Source organism: Pinus tabuliformis, chromosome 8 (genome assembly GCF_031772625.1).
Source record: "Pinus tabuliformis cultivar Carrire ecotype Pingquan chromosome 8, CPIR1, whole genome shotgun sequence".
Taxonomy (NCBI): domain Eukaryota; kingdom Viridiplantae; phylum Streptophyta; class Pinopsida; order Pinales; family Pinaceae; genus Pinus; species Pinus tabuliformis.
Window position 1 is genome coordinate 1,805,193,622 of NC_142294.1, and position 21,492 is coordinate 1,805,215,113.

General features: G+C 41.2%; 1 protein-coding gene across 2 annotated transcripts in view; it reads left to right on the plus strand.

The window, feature by feature from the left end:
• LOC149243453 (GDP-mannose transporter GONST1-like) overlaps positions 1-21,492 on the plus strand; it is a 192,525-nt gene that overhangs the window by 86,327 nt on the left and 84,706 nt on the right. The gene's annotated exons all lie outside the window — the stretch shown is intronic.

Below are 21,492 nucleotides of genomic sequence, written 5' to 3' on the forward strand. Positions count from 1 at the left end.
AAGCAGTCAAAGGGAATTTATCAAGTATACAAATTTTGTAGCTTGATTAGCATGCTAACTACAGCCTCTGCATCAATAGGACCATACCTATTCTTGTAGCGGGCTTGAAATATTAGGGCTGAGTTTCTCCTTGTCAACACCTGCAATCCAAAGTTGGAGTCCACAGCTTATGTTTTTTTATTGTGAATACGTGCTTAACAGATTACCTAAAAAAGGAGTAGCATTCATGATAATGAAGAAACCCTGCTAGAAAGTATACATAAAAATTTAAAAGGTAACTAGAATTTAAAAAAGAATGGGCATATCAAAATCAAACCTTGGCTAGAACAGAAACAAAAGGTGGAGCAAAAGAAGAGAAGACAACATGGAAGAAGCCATTAACCTAACAAGATTATTTTTCTTCTTCTTTGGTGTCCTTCTTCAATGCAACAAAGCTACCTTCAACCATCATTTTTTCCAATCCTTGGCCTCTAATAAGTTTGATCTGCTTTGTTACCTACCCAAGTCACACTTAAAGATAAAATCCATAATCCACATGGTGTAACCCAAGAGGGGGCTACTAGAACAGTCACCACTGTCGCCTAAAGAACCTTTCCTGTCAATTTAGGTTGACTATTCTCTAATTCAAGGGGGGTATCCCTAGGAACTTAGAATTACTAAAGCTATAACAATGGAGTTCAAAGGTGACGTGAAAAGATAGCTATAGCAAAGCAATATTTTTGTAGTATAGTGAAAGTGAAGTGATGGAGGGATCAAAAAATTTGTGCGAATCCAAGAGTTCAATTCAATGAAGGGCTAATACGTCAAGGGCTACATATGCATGCCACAAGAAGAACTTAACATTGTTGAAAATGAAAATAAAGGAACACTAGGAGGGATTTATAAGTGCCACATCAAATCTATGCCATTAGGGTATGCCCTACAAGAGGATGTTAGATACAAGAGAATACCACCACGTCTAAGGTGACAAAGTGTTCAAGAGGGAGAAATTGCCAATTTTTTTTGTAATAGTTAAACAATTCCTTTGCACTTTCCTTTTTTTTAGATTATATTCAATGAAAAATGGATATAAATCCTTTGAATGACATGAATCTATGATCTACATTTGTGATGTCCCCAATTTTTATTTTCCGCATTAGAGGTAATTTTGGAAAGATGGGACATTTCCGGTTTTGGGACTTGGGAGAAAAAGGGAAAATTGCAGCTCTAGTGGAATGTGGGGGCCACAAGAAAGAGAAATTCGACCCAAGGAGGGAACTTGCACTCTTGGAGGAGAGAGAAAAGAAAAGGAAGTGCGAATTAGGAGAGAGAGAGAGTGGGGACCACAAGGGGAGAAGAGGCCAACAAATTATAAATAGAGCTTGAGGGCCTCACTTTTGGCATCTTTGGTCATTTTACAATTCAAACCTTAGTTCTCTTGAGTTGTTTAGCCAAGACAACTGTGTTGTTTAGCACAAGGAATTTCCAAGCGAAAATTCCAACTCTTCCTTTGGTGAACTTCGAGTGTCACCCTAGGAGAGAATTTGGGGAGTTGATTCCGAATCATTGAGGAGCTATTTTACAAGTTTCTTTTATCTGGTGCTTGCTACTCCAAGAGCACAAAAGAATTTCGTGGGGACTGAGAGAAGCTATAAATTAGTGGAGTATTGGCCGAAGAATTTGCATAGAATTATCATAAGGGAAAACAAGTTTTTCCTTGGTGATTTGCAAGGGTGAGAGTGTTGCATTTTAGAGGGTTGATTTTGTCTATTCTAGGGCCTATGCAGGGGTTTACTGGCACCTTTTGTGCACTTGCAGATATTCAGAATTTGGGGAGCATTCAAGTTGGGACCTGCTGGGTGATTGAGGGGAGAAATTGACAGAGTTAGGGAGGATTTTTTGGAGGGATATTTTGGCCTAATTCAGCAGTATCTGAACTGTGGGGCGTTTTTTGGCCAGATTGAGCAATTTTCACCTGTTGGGGGCCACCGGGGTCGGTGGATTCAACCCAAACCATTTTTGGGTTTCTATGGGTTTGGTGAGAGGATGCTAGGATTAATTTTATAGAATTTTCTGAGCACTTATGATGGCAGAATTCCTAGTTCCATTCAATAGCCAACATCAGAAATTGGTGGAGGAGGGCGCATTTTACCTCATGACCGTTTCCACTACTTGGGTCCGTGAGATATTTCTGGGTTTGGTTGAGTTGGTGGAGTAATGACTGTGGCTAATTTCTCCAAAATTTTGGAGTAGTTTGGAGGGGTAAATCAAAATTGTTGGAGGAGGGCGTTGTTTACTCCAGGATCATTTCCACTACTTGGGTCCGTGAGATATTTCTGGGTTTGGTTGAGCTGGTGGAATAGTGCTTGTGGCTAATTTCTCAGAATTTTTGGAGCAGTTTGGAGGGGTAAATCAACAGTTCCTTTCCAGCGGCAACAACAATTTTTCTGGGTGGACGTAGATTTGGTAGTAGAGCCATTTCCAACATTTGGGTACCATCATATTTTCCCTGGATCTTGTGTTGCTTGTTGTGGCAAGCCCAGGTTCTATCTTTCTTATCATTTGATGAGGTGCCAAGAGACATCGCCGCCACTGATGAGGAGCTGATAGGTATAGAGGTGTTGAAGAATCGGGCAAGTGAAGTTAATGAGATTCTTCTAGTCATGATAACTATTTGTGAGGTGTTTCAACTTGTCTTCTTATTCAATCTTCACTTGTTATTATTAGAGTGTGTCTTCTTTAGTTCATCAAATAGCTACCAAAACAAAGAGGCAAGAACACAAGATGTTGGCTTTCTGCCAGGGCAAAAACCTCTCCCTCTTAGAGAGGAAAACCAACACACAATTCTTCTTATAGAGATTCCAATTGACGAATACCAAGACCATGACCCTTGACCTATTATACCTATTACCTCTCCAAGACCAAGACATCGATCCTCTTCTTTGTCACTGTTGAGATCATCATTATGTTGCACCATTGAGGCCATTACTACTGCTCCACTAAGACCTTCATTCTTGCTGCACCATGACTTCTCCTTCGTCGAGATCTTCAACATCACAACGAGATCTTCATATACCTAAATGAGAGCTGTACTGAGATCACTGTTGCATCATTGCTACACCATTGATATCTTCATTGGAACACGACCGAGATCATGATTGCATCTATGATGGGATCATGACTGTATATGTCGAGACAAGATCATTCTTCTAACATGTATGCCGAGGTTATGACTATATCTTTTTCTGCACTGTGATCTTCACCAAGACTGCAACTATGTTCTCCTTGCACCAAGGTCTGCTGCAAATATGTCAAGATTGTATCATTGTGACCCTTTAACTAGGTCAAGACTACAGAGATGTATGCGAGGACTTCTCTGTAATTATCACCGAGACTGCGCCTTACTATACCATCCGAAGTTACAGAGTAATCCGAGATTTTATCCTGTACTTTTGCGAAGTTCAATGACGTATTTATAGTAGTTTGCCTATACATTTGAGCCGACATGATAGTGTGAACCGTTGTGTCCTTTTATTCAGTCAACATGACTGTGTTTTACATCGTTTAGCTTGCTGCCTTCTTCAAGAGGATTGTCTTGGAGGGCTAATCTAGACACTAGGTAGACTCATATATATTACATATATGCTCAAGAAGAACTTTTCATGACTTTGACTCTTAATAATACATCCTAAGGCTCTCAACGGGAGCCAATAAATAAATAAACCTCTTGCTCATGAAACCCATGCAACAATGAATAATAATAAATTCATTTTCTTGTTTACAAAAATCATAATTACAATGTCATGAAGACTGAACCTAGTTACACTTTCTTCAACACTCCCTCTTAATTAGGGAGGTATTCATGTGGGTACTTGGCCATTCTCAATTTGAAGAATTTCTCATAAGAAGAATCAGATTGATAATCCCATCTATATAGCATCATATCAACCAACATTGTCACAGTGCAAGGCCTTGACTAACAACTCCATCTCTCCACGAGATCATGAGCTACTATGTTGGCGAGACCAATGACTATAGACACCTTCATCATTATCTCTCAAGGTACATACCCACCCGAGTGTTCACTGAGTATGACCTTCGAGGACTATTCTTATCTTGTGTTCCCAACCCTTAAAGAATATTAGTCCTCTTGCCTACTCTTATCTTGGATGCCCGACACATCCTCAAAGAGCATCAGATGCCATATGATTACCCAATCCTCCATTCTTTCTTCCCAAGTGAAGACAAGAATGTTGTGTCTATCTCTCCCTCTTAATTAGGCGAGATACATCCATCATGTGTCTACATTTATCTTCATGGCCTTCACTAAGACTTACGGCTGTTAGTCCTGGTCTAGTGCATGACACATGAAATGGAAAAACACAACTGTCACTCCTTTTTAATCATGGTGACCCAATCCAAGCTCCCTCTTGTTCAGGGACCTGTCAGAGCTCCGTCTTAACTAGGGACTCTCCTTTTTCATCAACAAATTCTTCTTCATGGGTCCTTCAGTTGCTTGATCACTCTTTTTTCTTGATGTCATGAAATTTAGTTGAGCTTCTTCCTTGTAGGGCATAGACCATCGATCACTTTCCCTCTTGGTTCGTCAAGTCATTCTTTTCTTCATGGAAAGTGGCCTTCTTGGTATATATTTGGAACCTTCTTCATATGGCTACTTCTTTCTTATCATGCTTCGCTCAAGAATTTCCATCTACCACATGAATGCTAGTGTTACTTGCACTTTACAATTCTTGTTCCACTAGCCATGCATGAACTCATCCAGATATTATTCAAGAAATCAAAACATAACATTAAATCAAATAGTACCTTTCGAGATGGCTCTTCATCATAACATCTTCCTGTAGGTATCAACATCCTTCATACATGTTGACACATCTCCTAAAGATATCCATTGTCGAGGGTCTCCATTTTTTCAGACTTCCATCAGAGTCTTCATATCTTCTGGGAGATTTCTTAGTCAAATCTTCTTGGTCCTTTGGATGTTGATTGTCTTCATCACGGTTGCATATCTCATGATCTCTTCCTTCCTCACACATTTCATTCCCAGGAGCTTTCAATCAGAGTTTCTTAATTGTAGTCAACCACCTCATACTTCATATGAGGACATATTATGTTGATTTCATCTAGTTTGACTTATGCCTTCCTGCATCCTTTTAGAGGAGGAGATCCTCTTCCCTTTATCATGCTTCTCGAGGTAGAAATAATGATCCATGTTACCTGCAACCATATGATATGACATTATAATATTAAACACAAGCATACGTACCTCATTTTACCTCTAGGTCATCTAGGCTTCCTCCAACAGCTTCCTTGATTGAAAAGGTCTTCAATCCCTTGATTTGCTTCATGTCATCATACCATCATTCCATGAATTCCATAAGTTGGAGTTCCCAATGAAACACTTGCTTCCTCTCTAGATTAGTGAACCCTTAGATGAGGATTCCATCAAAGAATATTGAGGATCTTGCATATCCTCATCTAGCAGATGTTTCCTTGTTTGACTTGATGTATGATGAGCCTTGTCCTAGAAAACTTCTTCCTTTCCTTCACAAGGTTCCCAAGAGCTATATGGTTCATGTTTGACTGCCATGGATTTTGTCCTTCATGATTCCCATGGTGATGTCATGAGCTCTTGATTCTAATTCTTTCATGATGCCACGATGCATCTTATTATCATGGTCATATCTATAACAAAAGCTTATGGTAGGACCCTTTTGTGAGGGATACCATTTCAATCATAGTAGAGATCTGTTACTCCCTCTTTCCTTGGCCCTTTTTCTTCGGCTTCCTCCATCTATCCGATGATATGAGCTTCCATAATCTTTCCATAATCTTAGCTATACTATTCTGTCTTGTTTGAGGACCAAACTTTTCTTTCCTTTCTGCACATGTTTGAGTCCTTTATCCTTCAATACTTTTGTCATCAACTTGTCTTTCTCTATCTAGCATAGAGACCACAAATTGTTGAATGAGGTAACCTTCTTGTTCATGGACATTTGTTACCTTTCCTATTAGTTAGAACAATGATGATTATCTTCATCTCCCAATTGAGATCTTATGAAGATATTCCTTCATTCTTTGATACCTTCAATCAGGTCTAAGTGATATGACCTTCTTCACTGTATTTCAGAGAGTATATCTTCTAGCATTTCATATCTCTCTTTTATGTCACCTCTCCTACTACATAGGGATGAGAGGACCTAGGACTGATTTCATATGACTTCTTTTCCGGGGACTATATCTATCCTCCTTTCTTATGCAAGGAATCTTGATGACCCAACTGATTTATAGATCTCCTTGCAAACACGAAGTCATTTAACCAAACTTGATTATAAAATGAAAGATACTTTATGTTAGCGCTTGAAATTTCACCTCAGGCTGAGAAAGGTAAACCTCAAGGCAACATCAAACCATTTAGCCTCGTAGTTAGCCCTACGGGGCAGGAGAAGGCTCTCTCCGGTCTATCTCGTAAAATCTCCAATAGATGAGATGACCAATAAGGTAACACTGATATTAGGCTAGTAAACTGATCAAAGAGGTTGATTTTGGGGTTTTTGGTGACAAATTGAGGAGAGAGCAATTTTGGGTGTGGGGATTGGACACAGTTTCTGCAGGAGGTTCCTTGGGGCGAGGTAGGAGACAGTGCTGATGTCTTTGACTGAAGTGGATGGTTAGGAATGAAAGATAAGAAGGCTAAAGAGAGCAAACAATGAATTTGAATTCTCTTTAGACAGTAGAAAACATCGAAATTAAACAAATTTAAAAGCAGAGCATGGCTAGCATGAATTCATACTTTAACACTTCATTTGTTTAATGTGCAGCAGTAAAGAAAGGAAATGAATCACATAACAAAACTTACAAGAACATTGAGAAACACACCATCAACACATGAGTCCACAAGAATCCCAAAGATGACTGCAAAACCCTGGTCTTCCTTAGCCAAAAATTGCAGAGATACAGTGAAAATATACAATGATAGCTTCTCCCTCAAGAGTCCAACCATGAAAATGAGCATGAAAGTACATAATATAGATGATCTAACCTCTTTCCCTGCCTCCATGGGTCGAGCTCACTATCCTAGGAGCTGTTTGAACAACTTCTAAACTAAGCACTACAAAATAGGCAGTCAAAACAACTTGCCTCTAAAAACTTGGAAACCAGTTCATACAGTCAATTTTACCCTTTTACATGAGAGAAACTTCTAGAAGAGTAAAACAAGGGTAAAAGTATCCAAAAAGTGCCACAAGTACAGTCAAAAGGACCACCATCGACCTCAGAAAGTCAAACTGGAGCTAAACTGCAAATTCTGGGCTGAACTGGTCAAATCTGGCACAAATTCCTCAACGGGTCGCGCACATCCTCCTCAACGGGTCGCGCACTTTGGAGCCCTGTTTGGAGGCCTTCCCGGTGTCAGAATGAGGTGCAGGATAGCTCGTTGGAAAGGTCTCTGAGTCTACTTTCCAACCCAACTGGAATTTTTGGATTTGGAGGTCATTTGCCCAGTCAAAAGTCAATTCTCCCAAGACTACTTCTGCAGCTCAAAAAAGGGGCAGAAAGTCAAAATTTGGCTGTAATTTGACCTTTTGGAGGCCCAAAACTTCATGAAAACTCAAATCCATCCATAGACATGTGTAACTTTGCATGACAAATCCAGCAATGCTGAGTTTTCGCAAAACGGAGCTACGATGACAAAGGGTCTCACCGGGGGTGAGACCCGTTGAGAAGCCAAAACCTGTAAATTGCCCAAAAATGTCAAAAATGAGCCAAAACTTCCAATTTTTTTTGTGCTTGGTGCTGTGAAGAGGCTAGTGGGTGTCATGATGAGTGAGAGAAGCCTCGGCCAAGATGCGGAGTGGATTTGGCCTTTTTCTCCGTTTTAGTGCCTCGGTCAACCTCCTTTGAAAAACTTTCATTTTAGCCTTGCAGACATGCATCCTTGCCCAATAGTGATTTTTCATGTTTCTCAGCAGCTTCTTCTCTTGGTTGGCCTTAGCCAACAGCCTCTCCAAGTGGGCATCTCCTGAATAAGCAATGACTCCCGGCCAACAGGCAATGGGTCACCGAGCCTCCTACGGTTTAGGACTCGGTCACTACGAATCCTCCAAATCTCATCAAGTGCCTTCTCCTCCTCCAGCTGTGTGTTCCGCTGCTCTAGATATGTGATGGTCCATTGGGCACCCTCAAGTCTCCGCTGCAAAACATCAGTCTCGGCCCTGAGCTGCTGAATGATCTCCTTTGCCTCTTGGCTAGGAGAACTGACCTCAAGATCAATCACCGGATCCTCATGAACCATGGGCTCTTTGCCCCTCTGCAATACCTGTGCTGGCGAAGAAAACGAGGCCCCTTCCACCTGCTGTGGAGATAACACTCGCTGCTCTGAAGATGAAGGCGAGACCCCTTCCACCCGCTGTGGAGATAATACTTGCCTAGCTGCTGCAAATAAGGCCCTTGGGCCTTTCTGATAGGTGACCATAGGAGTGGAGCTGACATGTCGGGTGATGGGAGCATCAGGCTGCTGAGATGGTCCTCCCTCCTCATGAATAGCCTCCTGATGTGGCTGAGGTGGCACTGTGAAAAACTCACGGGAGATGAACTCCCATGAGATACCCTGCTGAGTCAACTGATGAGAGACTATAAGCTGGATCAAACCATAGTGACAAAGGCTCCTGTACTGCTGGGCCGGGGTCTTCCTCTGCAACATGGGCACCATCCTCTGAATGTTCTGAAACAGGAAGACCGGAAGGTTCATCATCCTCACCCGGGTGAAATGCATCAACAGGCGAATGTGATATGAATACACCTGTGAAAATCTGCCCTCAAATGTAAAATAATGCATGATAAGTCTCATGAGGGGGGCATACTCACTCCGAAGAAATCTGAATGGGAAAACACCCGTCAACAGTCTCACAAATGATGGCCGGACATAAGGCTCAAAGTGAACAAAATCAAGTAATCTGCGCTTAGGCCACACCTCACCCACATTTGGTATCCCTGTAGCCTCTGAGATCACCTCGGGTGTCAATATGAAATTCACCCCTGCAAGAGTGACATGTCCATCATGGAGGTGTAAGACAAACAAGCGGGCCAACTCTCTATGATGCTGAATCTGAGAGAGCCTCTCACAAAACTGATAGCATGCCATATACTGGAAACAATTCAGTGCCAAAGGACAAGCCTGTAACTCTGCCAAAGAAGTAGGCTCCTCCCTCTTATGATGGCCTCCCTTACCTCCTCTACGAGGCCTCCTCTGTTCCTCAATCTCTGTAGATGATGAATGGTCATCACCTTGCTCATAAGTCTCGGTATCTGACATGGTTTTGGAGCAAGGTGGGCAAACTGAAGGACAAATTGAACTGCTGCCTCTGCCTGCAAAAGTACTGAACTCTATGCTGTTTCAAGGGGAAAAAACATGAGGGGAATGTTAGGGGAGGGAACTTCTTAACGAGGAATGGGAATATATGAAAATAACAGGGAATTTTCAAGGGAAACTTTACAAATTGTCATGCATATAGGAACACATTTTAACATTGGGAAATCATTTGCAAAGAACATCTCATATGGGACAAAAACATGTATGATAATGAACATGGAAGGGGCATCATGTATCAATAGGGACATAGGGACACCATACACCAAATTTGCTTATAGGAGTTCATGTGTGTCATAAGGCAAATTTTTGCTCTTTTTGTTCTTAAGGAGTACATGCACATTGTTTTCACATAGAGGGAAGGTTTTCATGTACAAGGGGATGTCAAGGGTATATAGGGGTTATGTACATGCCTCTAGATATACAACAACATTTATTTTCACATGACTCTTTCTTTATTTACAAATGTATCTTTTCTTTTTGTTTTATTTTTTGCATGTGTATGGTAGAGGGAATTAGGGTTTTGTGTGCTTGTGAGAGGGGTAGGGTTTATAGCTTAGGGATGGGGGAAAAAGTCAACATTTTATGTACAAATAATATGGACAGAGATGCAAGCATGACTATGAATGAAAGAGGAAAAGAGGGAAGGGACCAAATGGGACAAAAACACTTGAAACAGTCACAAAACCCTAGCATTTTACAAACATTAGCAAGCAGCCATATTAATCCATTCATTTGCAAATTTAGAAGATGAAATCATAACATACATCCTTATTTTCACCACCAATATCAACAACCATGCATTAAGAGCCTACCTCGACCGATTGAGCAAATTTGAAGTGGAATGAAGGAATTTGATTGAAGTTTTGGTGGCAGACAGTTGAACGGGTCGTGCACAGCCCAACGGGTCGCGCCCGTTATAATTTTACACTGCCGGAGTGCGCTGGACGGGTCGTGCACCGCCCAACAGGTCGCGCACAAGCCTGGACGGGTCGCGCACCTGCAAACTGCCCTAAACCGTTGCAATTTCGCCTCCTTCGCCTATCACTCTCTCACAATCTCTTTTGCAAGCTTGAAATGCACAATGAGAGTGAAAGGAGGGAACATTACCTTTTATAATCTCATTTGAAAAAATTTCATCCATAAACCCACTTTATAAAGTCTATTTTGACACTTTTTTAAAACACTGATTTTCTTGGTTTCCTTTATCCTGAAGTTGACTTTTTGAGTGCTTTGACCTGATTCTTTTTGCAGGTAGATCATCTGAAGGACTGTGGCAAGGGGACCAGGGTTGTCGCTGCCTTTTTGAAAACATTTTGGAAATTTATTCTTTTTACAAAAATTATCATGACCTTGGCTTTAAAAACAGGGTTTTTAAATCCAAGGTTAAAAATGAATTGTACATGATGAAAATTTCAAAGGAACATGTTTACCATCCTCCCTCTGGCTTGCTGGTCACTCAAGGACTTTCAGAGACATGACCTTGCTAAGACAACTGACCAAAACCCTAGACCTAGAATTTTGACATTAAGACCAAACAAGAGCAGCTTGACAAACTCAATGACTGATATGACCTGATCCAGCAAAGCCAAGAGGGGTATGAATAGACCAGCTCCTCCACCAGGATTATGGCATGCCTAACGGGATGCAAATTTTGACACTGATGAGACACCTACTAATGCAAATGCAAAGAGCTTTGATCACTGATGGAGGGCTTTCAAGACCGACACTAACACTTTACTTGAGATGTGAAGATAAAATCTTCACCTTGATCATGTTGGAAGTGGTTGAAGCAGATACATTAGAGCTTCCTCTTGAATGATCTTCTTTTAAATGAGAAAGCCTTTCCTCAATTGAAAATGTTGCTCCTTTTGATGAGGATGATTTGCTGCTTCCTTGGATGATCTTCTTCGAGGGCAAGGAGATGATCCTTGCTTGATTTATAACCTTGAAGAAAATGACAATACCTTCTTGCCTTTAATATGCTTCGCCTTCTTTTGTAGATCAGGACTGCTTCTAGGGTTTCGACCTTGTCCAAGATGATGTAATCTTCGTTTTCGAGGTCATTTGAGCTACCTTACTTTGTAGACAACTTGATGAGGGTCTTGGTGACCTTTTGATGATGAAAAAGCTCTTGCTGTTGTAGATTGTCTCCTTGATATTATAGACAAAAACTTTTGCTGTTGTAGACTGATCCTTCAATTTTGACAAAGCCCTTCAACTTGCTTTGATGTCTTTCTTGAAGCTGATCCTTGAATGTCTCTTTTTGCTGCCCTTCTTTTGACTTCAGCACCTTAGCTTTGATACCATGTTGAAGAATCTAGGGCAAGTGAAGTTAATGAGATTCTTCTAGTCATGATAACTATTTGTGAGGTGTTTCAACTTGTCTTCTTATTCAATCTTCACTTGTTATTATTAGAGTGTGTCTTCTTTAGTTCATCAAATAGCTACCAAAACAAAGAGACAAGAACACAAGATGTTGGCTTTCTGCCAGGGCCAAAACCTCTCCCTCTTGGAGAGGAAAACCCACACAAAATTCTTCTTATGGAGATTCCAATTGACGAATACCAAGACCATGACCCTTGACCTATTATGCCACTCCAAGACCAAGACATCAATCCTCTTCTTTGTCACTGCTGAGATCATCATTATGCTGCACCATTGAGGCCATTACTACTGCTCCACTGAGATCTTCATTCTTGCTGCACCATGACTGCTCCTTCATCGAGATCTTCAACATCACAACGAGATCCTCATATACATGAATGAGAGCTGTACTGAGATCACTGTTGCATCATTGCTACACCACTGATATCTTCATTGGAACAACACCAGATCATGATTGCATCTATGATGGGATCATGACTGTATATGCCGAGACAAGGTCATTCTTCTAACATGTATGCTGAGGCTATGACTGTATCTTTTTCTGCACTGTGATCTTCACCAAGACTGCAACTATGTTCTCCTTGCATTAAGGTCTGCTGCAAAGATTCCACGACTGTATCACTGTGACCCTTTAACTAGGCTGAGACTGCAGAGATGTATGCGAGGACATCACTGTAATTATCCCCGAGACTGCACCTTACTGTACCATCTGAAGTTACAGAGTAATCCGTGATGCTGTCTTGTACTTTTGCGAAGTTGAGCGAGGTATTTATAGTAGTGTGCCTATGCATTTGAGCCGACATGACAGTGTGAACTGTTGTGTACTTTTATTGAGCTGACATGACTGTGTTTTATATCATTTAGCTTGCTGCCTTCTTCAAGAGGATTGTGCTTGTCATGTAGGGCTAATCTAGACACTAGGTAGACTCATATATAATACAGATATGCTCAAGATTAGCTTTTCATGACTTTGACTCTTAATAATACATCCTAAGGCTCTCAATTTGAGCCAATAAATAAATAAACCTCTTGCTAATGAAACCCATGCAACAAGGAATAATAATAAATTCATTTTCTTGTTTACAAAAATCATAATTACAATGTCATGAAGACCGAACCTAGTTACACTTTCTTCAACAAGAGGCACCTAGATCTATGATAGAGTTGCTGAACGTCAGTCACCTGCAGCTGACTAGTCAGGATGTTCTATATGATGGGTTGTCGATGGACGAGCAGTTGGAGGCTCAAGTTGAGGTTGTGATGGAGGAGGATGTGCAACTGTCCTTTGGGCTAGACATTGACGAGGGGCAGCGTGGAGAGCACACGTTGGGATTTCAGCACAATTCGCTTCAAAGGCATGCTGATGGGGCCTACAACGTTATTATCTCACCCTTATGCATTGGACTGAGAGAGGCAGAGTTGTCTAGACAAATCATAAGGGATGACCAAGTCAGCAGGGGCCAACGACTTGAGTTGAGTGGGGCACAACGTCAGCATGGAGGGCTTGTCCCATACACAGGAGATTGTACATTCGATCCCTCCTTTGGGATTGGATGGCGAGAGGTGCTGAGTTGGTACCCGATGGAGCAGGTTAGGCGGTTGGGTACATCCATGACTGCATTTCAGCAGAGGCCGTGGATTACTAGAGGGGCTCGAGGGCCAGACTATTGTTGGGATCCAGGTGGGGTTTCCCATCACATCATAGAGCCGGTGGGTGACAATAGTAGCTGTGTGATGGATCCGATGATTGGGCACACCCACATTTTCAGATCTACATCAACACTAGTGACATGATGGTTTGATAGGAGAGCAAGCAAATTTCACGAGTCATATTGGCATATTGATCGAGCGTGGGATCACATGGTGATTAACCTACTTTAGCAGGAGTTGGTAGGAGAGGGTGGCATTGGCAGGCCATTGGACATGGCATCATATGGAGACAAGTGCTCTCCCATTGATGTATTGGGCATTACAACTATTGAGTTTTGGCATGGTAGCGTTATGCCTAATTGAATGTGAGAAGTTGTGCCACTTAGGTGTACTTGGGTAGATGAGGAGGTGTAGATCACTTCGTGGTGGGTGTACTAGCAGAGTGGTGGATGCATGTGGGATGCCCTATGGTACATGGTGGCATGGCATTGAGCATTGGTGTCCAGTGGTGCATGGAGTTGTGCCACAGAATTCAGGGCTATGTAAAGGAGTGCAGGGGTATGTATTTGTGTGCAAAATAGCATGATGGTGCACAACAGGTTGTTGGGGTGTTGTTGCCAAAGAGATCTCTTGACGAGGGCATCAGGCACACCATTGGGTTTGGCACACTTAGATTTGGAGAGCAAGTTGATCACAAGGCCGACCGTGAGCTTCCCTTTATCACTCTCCAACATTGCACACTGACATAGGGGACTTGGATATTGTTTCTTGATGCTCTCATTGCGAGCAACATGACCTAGGAGGTTCATTTGAGATAATTGGACGAGACACGATGCATCAGGAGAGAGGCTTTCTAGCTGTTGCATATGGTCAAGGTGTGAGTTGGTGGATGTAGGCTTGGGGGTCGTCCGATCTTTTGCAGAGGTAACACTTGCACCACCCTTGAGCCCACACTCAGGGAGAGGCATGACCCCCTTTGGGCGAGACATTCCGAGGTGGCTTAGGAGCATCTACAATAGTTGGTGGACCTTACTTGTACGCAGATGTTTAGACTACAGTTGGTGGACCTTACTTGCAGGCGGATGTTTAGACTCCTGATAGTATTGGGGAGCGCTTTTAGGAGGTAGGACGACAGATCCCATTGCATGGTATGGTTGGCATAGGGCAGTTTCGCATGCACCAGATTGGTTCATGATGTATGGAGTCCATATATTGATTGCTCGCAGGGGCCTGAGATGTGGTATAGGTTGGTGCGAGAAATTGTCAGGACTATGCCGAAGTTGCTCTGGCTGTGGGATCCAGGGATTTGGTTGGTTGATTGGACACTCTGTTTCGTGATGAGCGGGATCAGGACAAGGGATGAATCAACTCACACTAGGTTTGACATGCGAGGGAGCGTTGAGGCCTTTGTCGCATGGCAAGGCTAGTTTTCCTTGTTGCTACGAATCGGGGTGAGTGTTGGATGGCTAGGTCGTGACATTGTGGAGATTCTTGGGCCGCATGCGTTTTGACTCTATAGATATTTTGCCATCAGGTCCCAGGAGAGGAGGATACAACTTGCGCATGATGGGAAAACCTTCATAATCAGAATGGCGCAACGACAACATGGTGGTACCCTTTTTAGACTAGTTTGGGGTTCGGGCATCATAAGACTTTGCAATACAAATGCCCTTGGGAATGAGCTGATTTCTACTGGGGAAGATCATTTAGATCTTCCATTGGGATTTTGTGACTCGCTAATGGCATGGGGGACTTCATCATCATGGTAGGTTGGTCAACAGGAGGATATTAGGGGAATCCATGTAGGAGAGACTTCACCCCCACGTGGATTGGGTTGTATCTTTAGGAGTTTACCCTTGGAGTGCATGAGGTGAACTACTCGGTAGGGCAGCTTCATGGGCAGTTGGACAAATTCCTACATTGTCATGATGCTCTACTTATTGATAGTATGTAGTGGGCTTTTGGGAGCTATACTTGGCAGGATAATGAGCAGAGCAAGGGGTGCTTCACATTGATCAAGATGGATTGGGATCCTGGTATAGAGATATTCCTTCATGACAAGACAATGCAGAGATCAGGGATGACTCAGTGGTACATTTAGGACCCTGGTATTATTGGTAGTGATAGTGGTGGTTGATAGTCAGAGAGGGTGCTTGTTCAGGCATTGCTTGAGCACAAACAATTTTTGGCGATGAGGATTTTGATGTCCCCATTTTTGTTTTCCGCATTAGAGGCAATTTTGAAAAGAGGGGACATTTTTGGTTTTGGGACCTAGGAGAAAAAGGGAAAATTGCAGCTTTAGTGGAATGTGGGGGCCACAAGAAAGAGAAATTCCACCCAAGGAGGGAACTCACACTCTTGAAGGAGAGAGACAAGAAAAGGAAGTGCCAATTAGGAGAGAGAGAGTGGGGACCACAAGGGAAGAAGAGGCCAACAAATTATAAATAGAGGTTGAGGGCCTCACTTTTGGCATCTTTAGTCATTTTACAATTCAAACCTTAGTTCTCTTGAGCTGTTTAGCCAAGACAACTGTGCTGTTTAGCACAAGGAATTTCCAAGCGGAAATTCCAACTCTTCCTTCGGTGAACTTCGAGTGTCACCCTAGGAGAGAATTTGGGGAGTTGATTCCGAATCATTGAGGAGCTATTTTACAAGTTTCTTTCAGCTGGTGCTTGCTACTCCAAGGGCGCAAAAGAATTTCGTGGGGGCTGAGAGAAGCTAGCAATCAGTGGAGTATTGGCTAGAGAATTTGCAGAGAATTATCCTAAGGGAAAATGAGTTTTTCCTTGGTGATTTGCAAGGGTGAGAGTGTTGCATTTTAGAGGGTCGATTTTGTCTATTCTGGGGCCTGCGCAGGGGTTTACTGATAGCTTCTATGCACTTGCAGAGATTCAGAATTTGAGAAGCATTCAAGTTGGGATATGCTGGGTGATTGAGGGGAGAAATTCGCAGGAGTTAGGGAGGATTTCTTGGCGGGAGATTTGGGCCTAATTCAACATTAATTGAACTATGGAGCGTTCTCTAGCCAAATTGAGCAATTTTCTCCTGTTGGGGGTCACCGGGGGTCGGTGGATTCAACCCAAACCCTTTTTGGGTTGTGGGTTTGGTGAGGAGGCTAGGATTAATTATAGAATTTTCTGATCACTTGTGAGGTCAAAATTCCTAGTTCCATTTAGCAGCCAACATCATAAATTGTTGGAGGAGGGCACAATTTACCCCGGGACCATTTCCACTACTTGGATCCATAAGATATTTCTGGGTTTGGTTGAGCTGGTGGATAGTGCCTATGGTTAATTTCTCAGAATTTTTGGAGCAGTGTGGAGGGGTAAATCAACAGTTTCTTTCTAGCGTTCTAGCGGCAGCAATAATTTTTCTGGTGGACACAGATTTGGTAGCACAACCATTTCCAGCATTTGGGTACCATCATATTCACCTAGAATCTTTCCTTGCTTGTGGTAGCAACCCCAGGTTCTATCTTTCTTATCATCAGATGTACTTAGTTCTCCACATTAGTAAAATGGCTCAGTTATTCACCCCATTTCTTATGTTTTATTGACTGGTGCATGTGTAGTAAAATTTATTTGCTATAGCCTAGTTCATGTGTCTATTATTAGCTGTAAATTTCAATTTGGAACATTACAACATTTGGATGTTTCAGCTGCTAGGTGTACGTGGCTTGTAGTGTTGAGAAATCTATAGGGCAATAGTTAGGTGTACTTCTTGTGATGCCTTTTTACTTTTTCTTACTTATTAACTTCTTCTTTTATTATTATGTTATTCTTATCATCAAACAACTACCAAAACAAAAAGATCAACAATACACAGGAACATAGGATATAGGTTGCAAGCCAGGGTGAGAACCTCTCCAATTGAGAGGAAAACCCACAAATCTCTTCTCTTCTTATAGATTCTTCAATTGACGAATTCCAAGACCTCTAGACCAAGACCAATACCCTTCCAAGACCAAGTCCGTCCGTCTTGATGATGTGCTTCCTTTGTCCAAGTCAAACCCAGTCAAATCTCTTCCAGCAACACAACTTCGAGCCCCAACTACAAAATTTCGGCCTCTACTGCAGGTTTGAAATTTTCGGCCCCTCTAGCAACTGCTGCCTTCACACGTGTGAATTGATTTAGGGCTTCTCTTGACCTTCACTGGAGTTTCTCCTTCCTCTAGGGCTTGAGAATGACCTAATGAGGTCTTCCTTCAACCTTCTTTCTGCACTTTCTCCAAATTCGATCTTGCAGAAGCAAAACCCTAACCTCCTTTCCTACGCACGTGTGAAAAGAGGGAGAGAGATAACCCACACTTGTCTTCGTCCTCCTTCCTTCTTCGCTAGCCTTCTTCTTCACCTTCTTTGCTTGAATGATGAGAGGATGATTGATGTCCCTAGGAGGTCGAGTTCCCTCCTATATATGGGCCTCCAAGGTGGACGAAATTTTCTAGAATAGGTCGACTTCTTAGCTGCCAGGCCGACTTGGTCTTGGAAGGTTTCTTGACACTTTAAAATACAAAAATAATTATTTTTACAAGTTGCAATGTCCCTGATGGGGTCTTCCTCATATGACAATGACTCTTTTGACTTCTTGACCCTAGGACAAATCCTAGAAGCACTCAATGGGTGCTTGAACTCTAAAATAAAAGACCTTGAGCATGAAACCCATGCTTCAAAAATAACAAAAATAAATTTTCTTTCATTTTACAATATACAAGAATCAAAAATACATTTCGTATTTATGCAGATTGAACCTGGTTACACATTTTTCAAAATGTAGAGGCCCCAACTTTTGTGATTTTCAGTTCTATTTTCTAAATATGTCGCAGAAATTTCTGGGGTTTTTGATTGTTTGTTTGTTGGTTGTGACCAATGACAAGGTTGTGGTCAATGATCGAGGTAATCAGATAAACACTGAAAATGTTGGAATGTGACCAAAAGCTGTATTAGGTTGGGTTTGGAAAATTTAGCAAAAGGCAAGATTAGAAATGAGCTCTTATACCAATGAAATGATTAAATGCTCATTTAATAGAGGAAAATCCAACATAAGAAGGACGATAGACAAAAATCCGAATAGGACAAATGAATAATTGAATAAGATAGAATGATGAAACTGTTACAATGTTCTATGTGACATTATAAAATGTAGCCAAAGGCAAGATTAGAAATGAGCTCTTATACTAATGAAATGATAAAATGTTCATTTAATAGAGGAAAATCCAACATAAGAAGGACGATAGACAAAAATCAGAATAGGAAAAATGAATAATTGAATAAGATAGAATGATGAAATTGTTACAATGTTCTATGTGACATTATATATACACATTGATAGATGATGAAGTTGATGGTATGTCCTTTTGCGAGGTCATGTGTCACTGTATTAATCATTGTAGTGTATGGGTGTCAATTACAATTTCCTTCTATAACGTCAATTTTGGGTATCATTCTTATTTTCTTGCAATTTAATGTGTTCTTTAATAAAAACAATATATCTATATTTTTTGAATTATTTACATATTGTGTTTTGCCCATGTACCCATTTTTTCAGGGTGACATTTCTACAGTTTGTTGTTTTATAAACTCATACATGTTTCCATATTTCATGCGACTAAGGTTTTGATATATTTTGGTAGTGGGGTTTGTTACCCACGAAAAGTGGGTAACTAGTAGGAGAAAATTTTTCTCGTCATTTGACAGCTAGCCATTCAATAACCCTATGATGGTTTTTATATAGCTTGATGTCGAAATTCTCCACCTATTGATCTGGTCAGTGCTCTCTCCCATTTAGCATTCTTCTTGAAGGTTGTCTCTGCTTTCAAGACTGGGTGAAATGTCCTCTAAGTGGTGCTGGATAGGTGTCATGTCATATTTCAAACGATCTTTGCTGCACAAGTAATGAACCACTACAAATATATCCTCAATATCAAGTGAGACCAACATCATCAGGGACAAAAACCATTGAAGTATCACAGTGGACCATATTCAATGTTAGGGGTACAAAAATAGTTCACACAAACTTTGCCTTCCAATGTCTTTCTAGCTTAGGTTTGTAGACAAGTTACCGCACTTGTGTTAGGGATGATTATTCCTTCAACCCTATTAGGTGCTTCCAACCCCAAAAGGAAAATACATTTCACAGGTAGACGCATCAATCCATAGGTGCATGCGATAATGGTGGTGATGGAGTGGGAAAGACTTTAAGGCAGATGGCCATAGCCATGGTACCCATTGAAGGAGGTCCAACATCTGTAAGTACCATGACGAGAAGATTGTAGATATAAGGACATCCCATCAACTTCATCATTTGTCAATGTGTGTATATAATGTCACATAGGTCATTGTACCATAATCTCTAAGTTGAATTACATCTTGTTGAATGCAATAGATTGTGTTATTCCAAGTCGCCTATGATGGTCAGGATAAACGAATTGCAAGACATACGTACCAATGGGAGAAGCTTGTGTCATCATGATTTTCCTTTAGATGATCAGGACAAGCAATTTGTTCAAGATTGCGATTTCTTTGTTGCAACACTCCAAGGACTAGATATGATACTCTGTATCATATGGTTACATAAGTTTTTCTCTTCATTGGATCAGAAGGGTTGCTCTCAAACTTTACTCCAATTGGAAACTAACTCTAGTTTTGTGGACTACAGAATGCCCCTACGCTCTTTTATTCAAGCTTATGAGTGATGAAATCATGAAACAATATGGTACTTGTACCTATTAATTTACGACAGAGGCAAGTTGTGTGTAAGAACTTGCTTATGGCTAATTAAGACCTTTTCTTATATCTGCACTGAAATCATTGCCAATACACTTTCAAGGGGATCATACAATCAAATCAATTGTTAGAGATTACTAGAGGCCAAAGTTGTCTCACATGGACTCAACAAACACTTGGCTGGTCTAGGACTCAATTAGACTCGGCGACTCGACAAAGACTCAGGAAAGAAGTGGCAAATAAATAAAAAAACTCAAAATATAGTCTGGGCCGGTATGGCAGAGTCATGGAAAGTGGTGAGTTCAGGGTTGAGTACGAGGTGAGTACTCAACCTAGATAAGAGTTGGCAAGACTCACGAGTCTTGGCCAAGTCAACCTACATTGCTTGAGGCTTCTTAGTCTTGATCACTACTATAATAAGTTTTTCTCGTATGATTGCTTAGTTAACAAATCTATCTTGTAAAGCATTTGGTTTGAATTTTGAATTGTATATTGATTGCTAGTGAGGTTGTACAAGCCACCACACTTGGGTAGCAATTCAAGGCTTAATGGCAAGGTTTTTTGTTCCTTACAAGAAATCTATTTTCTTTAGGATGTTATATTATCCAGGACAAAGTGAGACAATTTGTCAATCTTGGGATATCCAAGATCCTTGCTTATATCTAGGCGATAGTCTTATGATAAGTACATCATATTCAAAATGCCGTTTGAGAACTTGTGAGGAGTGACCATGTTGAGAAATCAATGGTAGCTAGATTAGGGTGATTTCTCTTAACTTAATAACTGCTTGTGATGTTCTTTTACTTCAACTTGTAGTACTTGTAATTAACTTCTTTACTTGATTATTATAGTGTTCTTATCATCAAACAACTACCAAACTATGAAGATCAATAGAACAAGTGGACATAAGATGTAGGCTGCTAGCTAGGGCCAAAACCTCTCCTAGAGAGGAAAACCTACAAGAATTTTTCTCTTATAAAATCTTCAAATGACAAATTCTAAGACCCCTTAGACCCAAGACAAAGACCCCTCTAAGACCAAGTCAACCTCTCCTTTGATGAGCTTGTCCTTCACAAAGTCAACCCAAGTCAAACTACTTGAAAATTGCTTCAACTTCACTTCTGATCTCAAGTTCGGACTTGCAACTTTGATTGCAATTTTTTGGCCTTAGTGCAGAAACCCTAGCTCACACGTGTGGGTTAAATACGGTGAAATATGTATCCTTCTTCCTTCACTTAGAGAGCTTCTTTTTCCTTGGTAACTCATCTTCCAAACTTGATCTTGTGAACCCAACCTTCAACCTTATGTGATGGTTGCAATTTCAGTCTTGCTGCAACAAAGGTGTGACCTAATTTTCTTCGCATG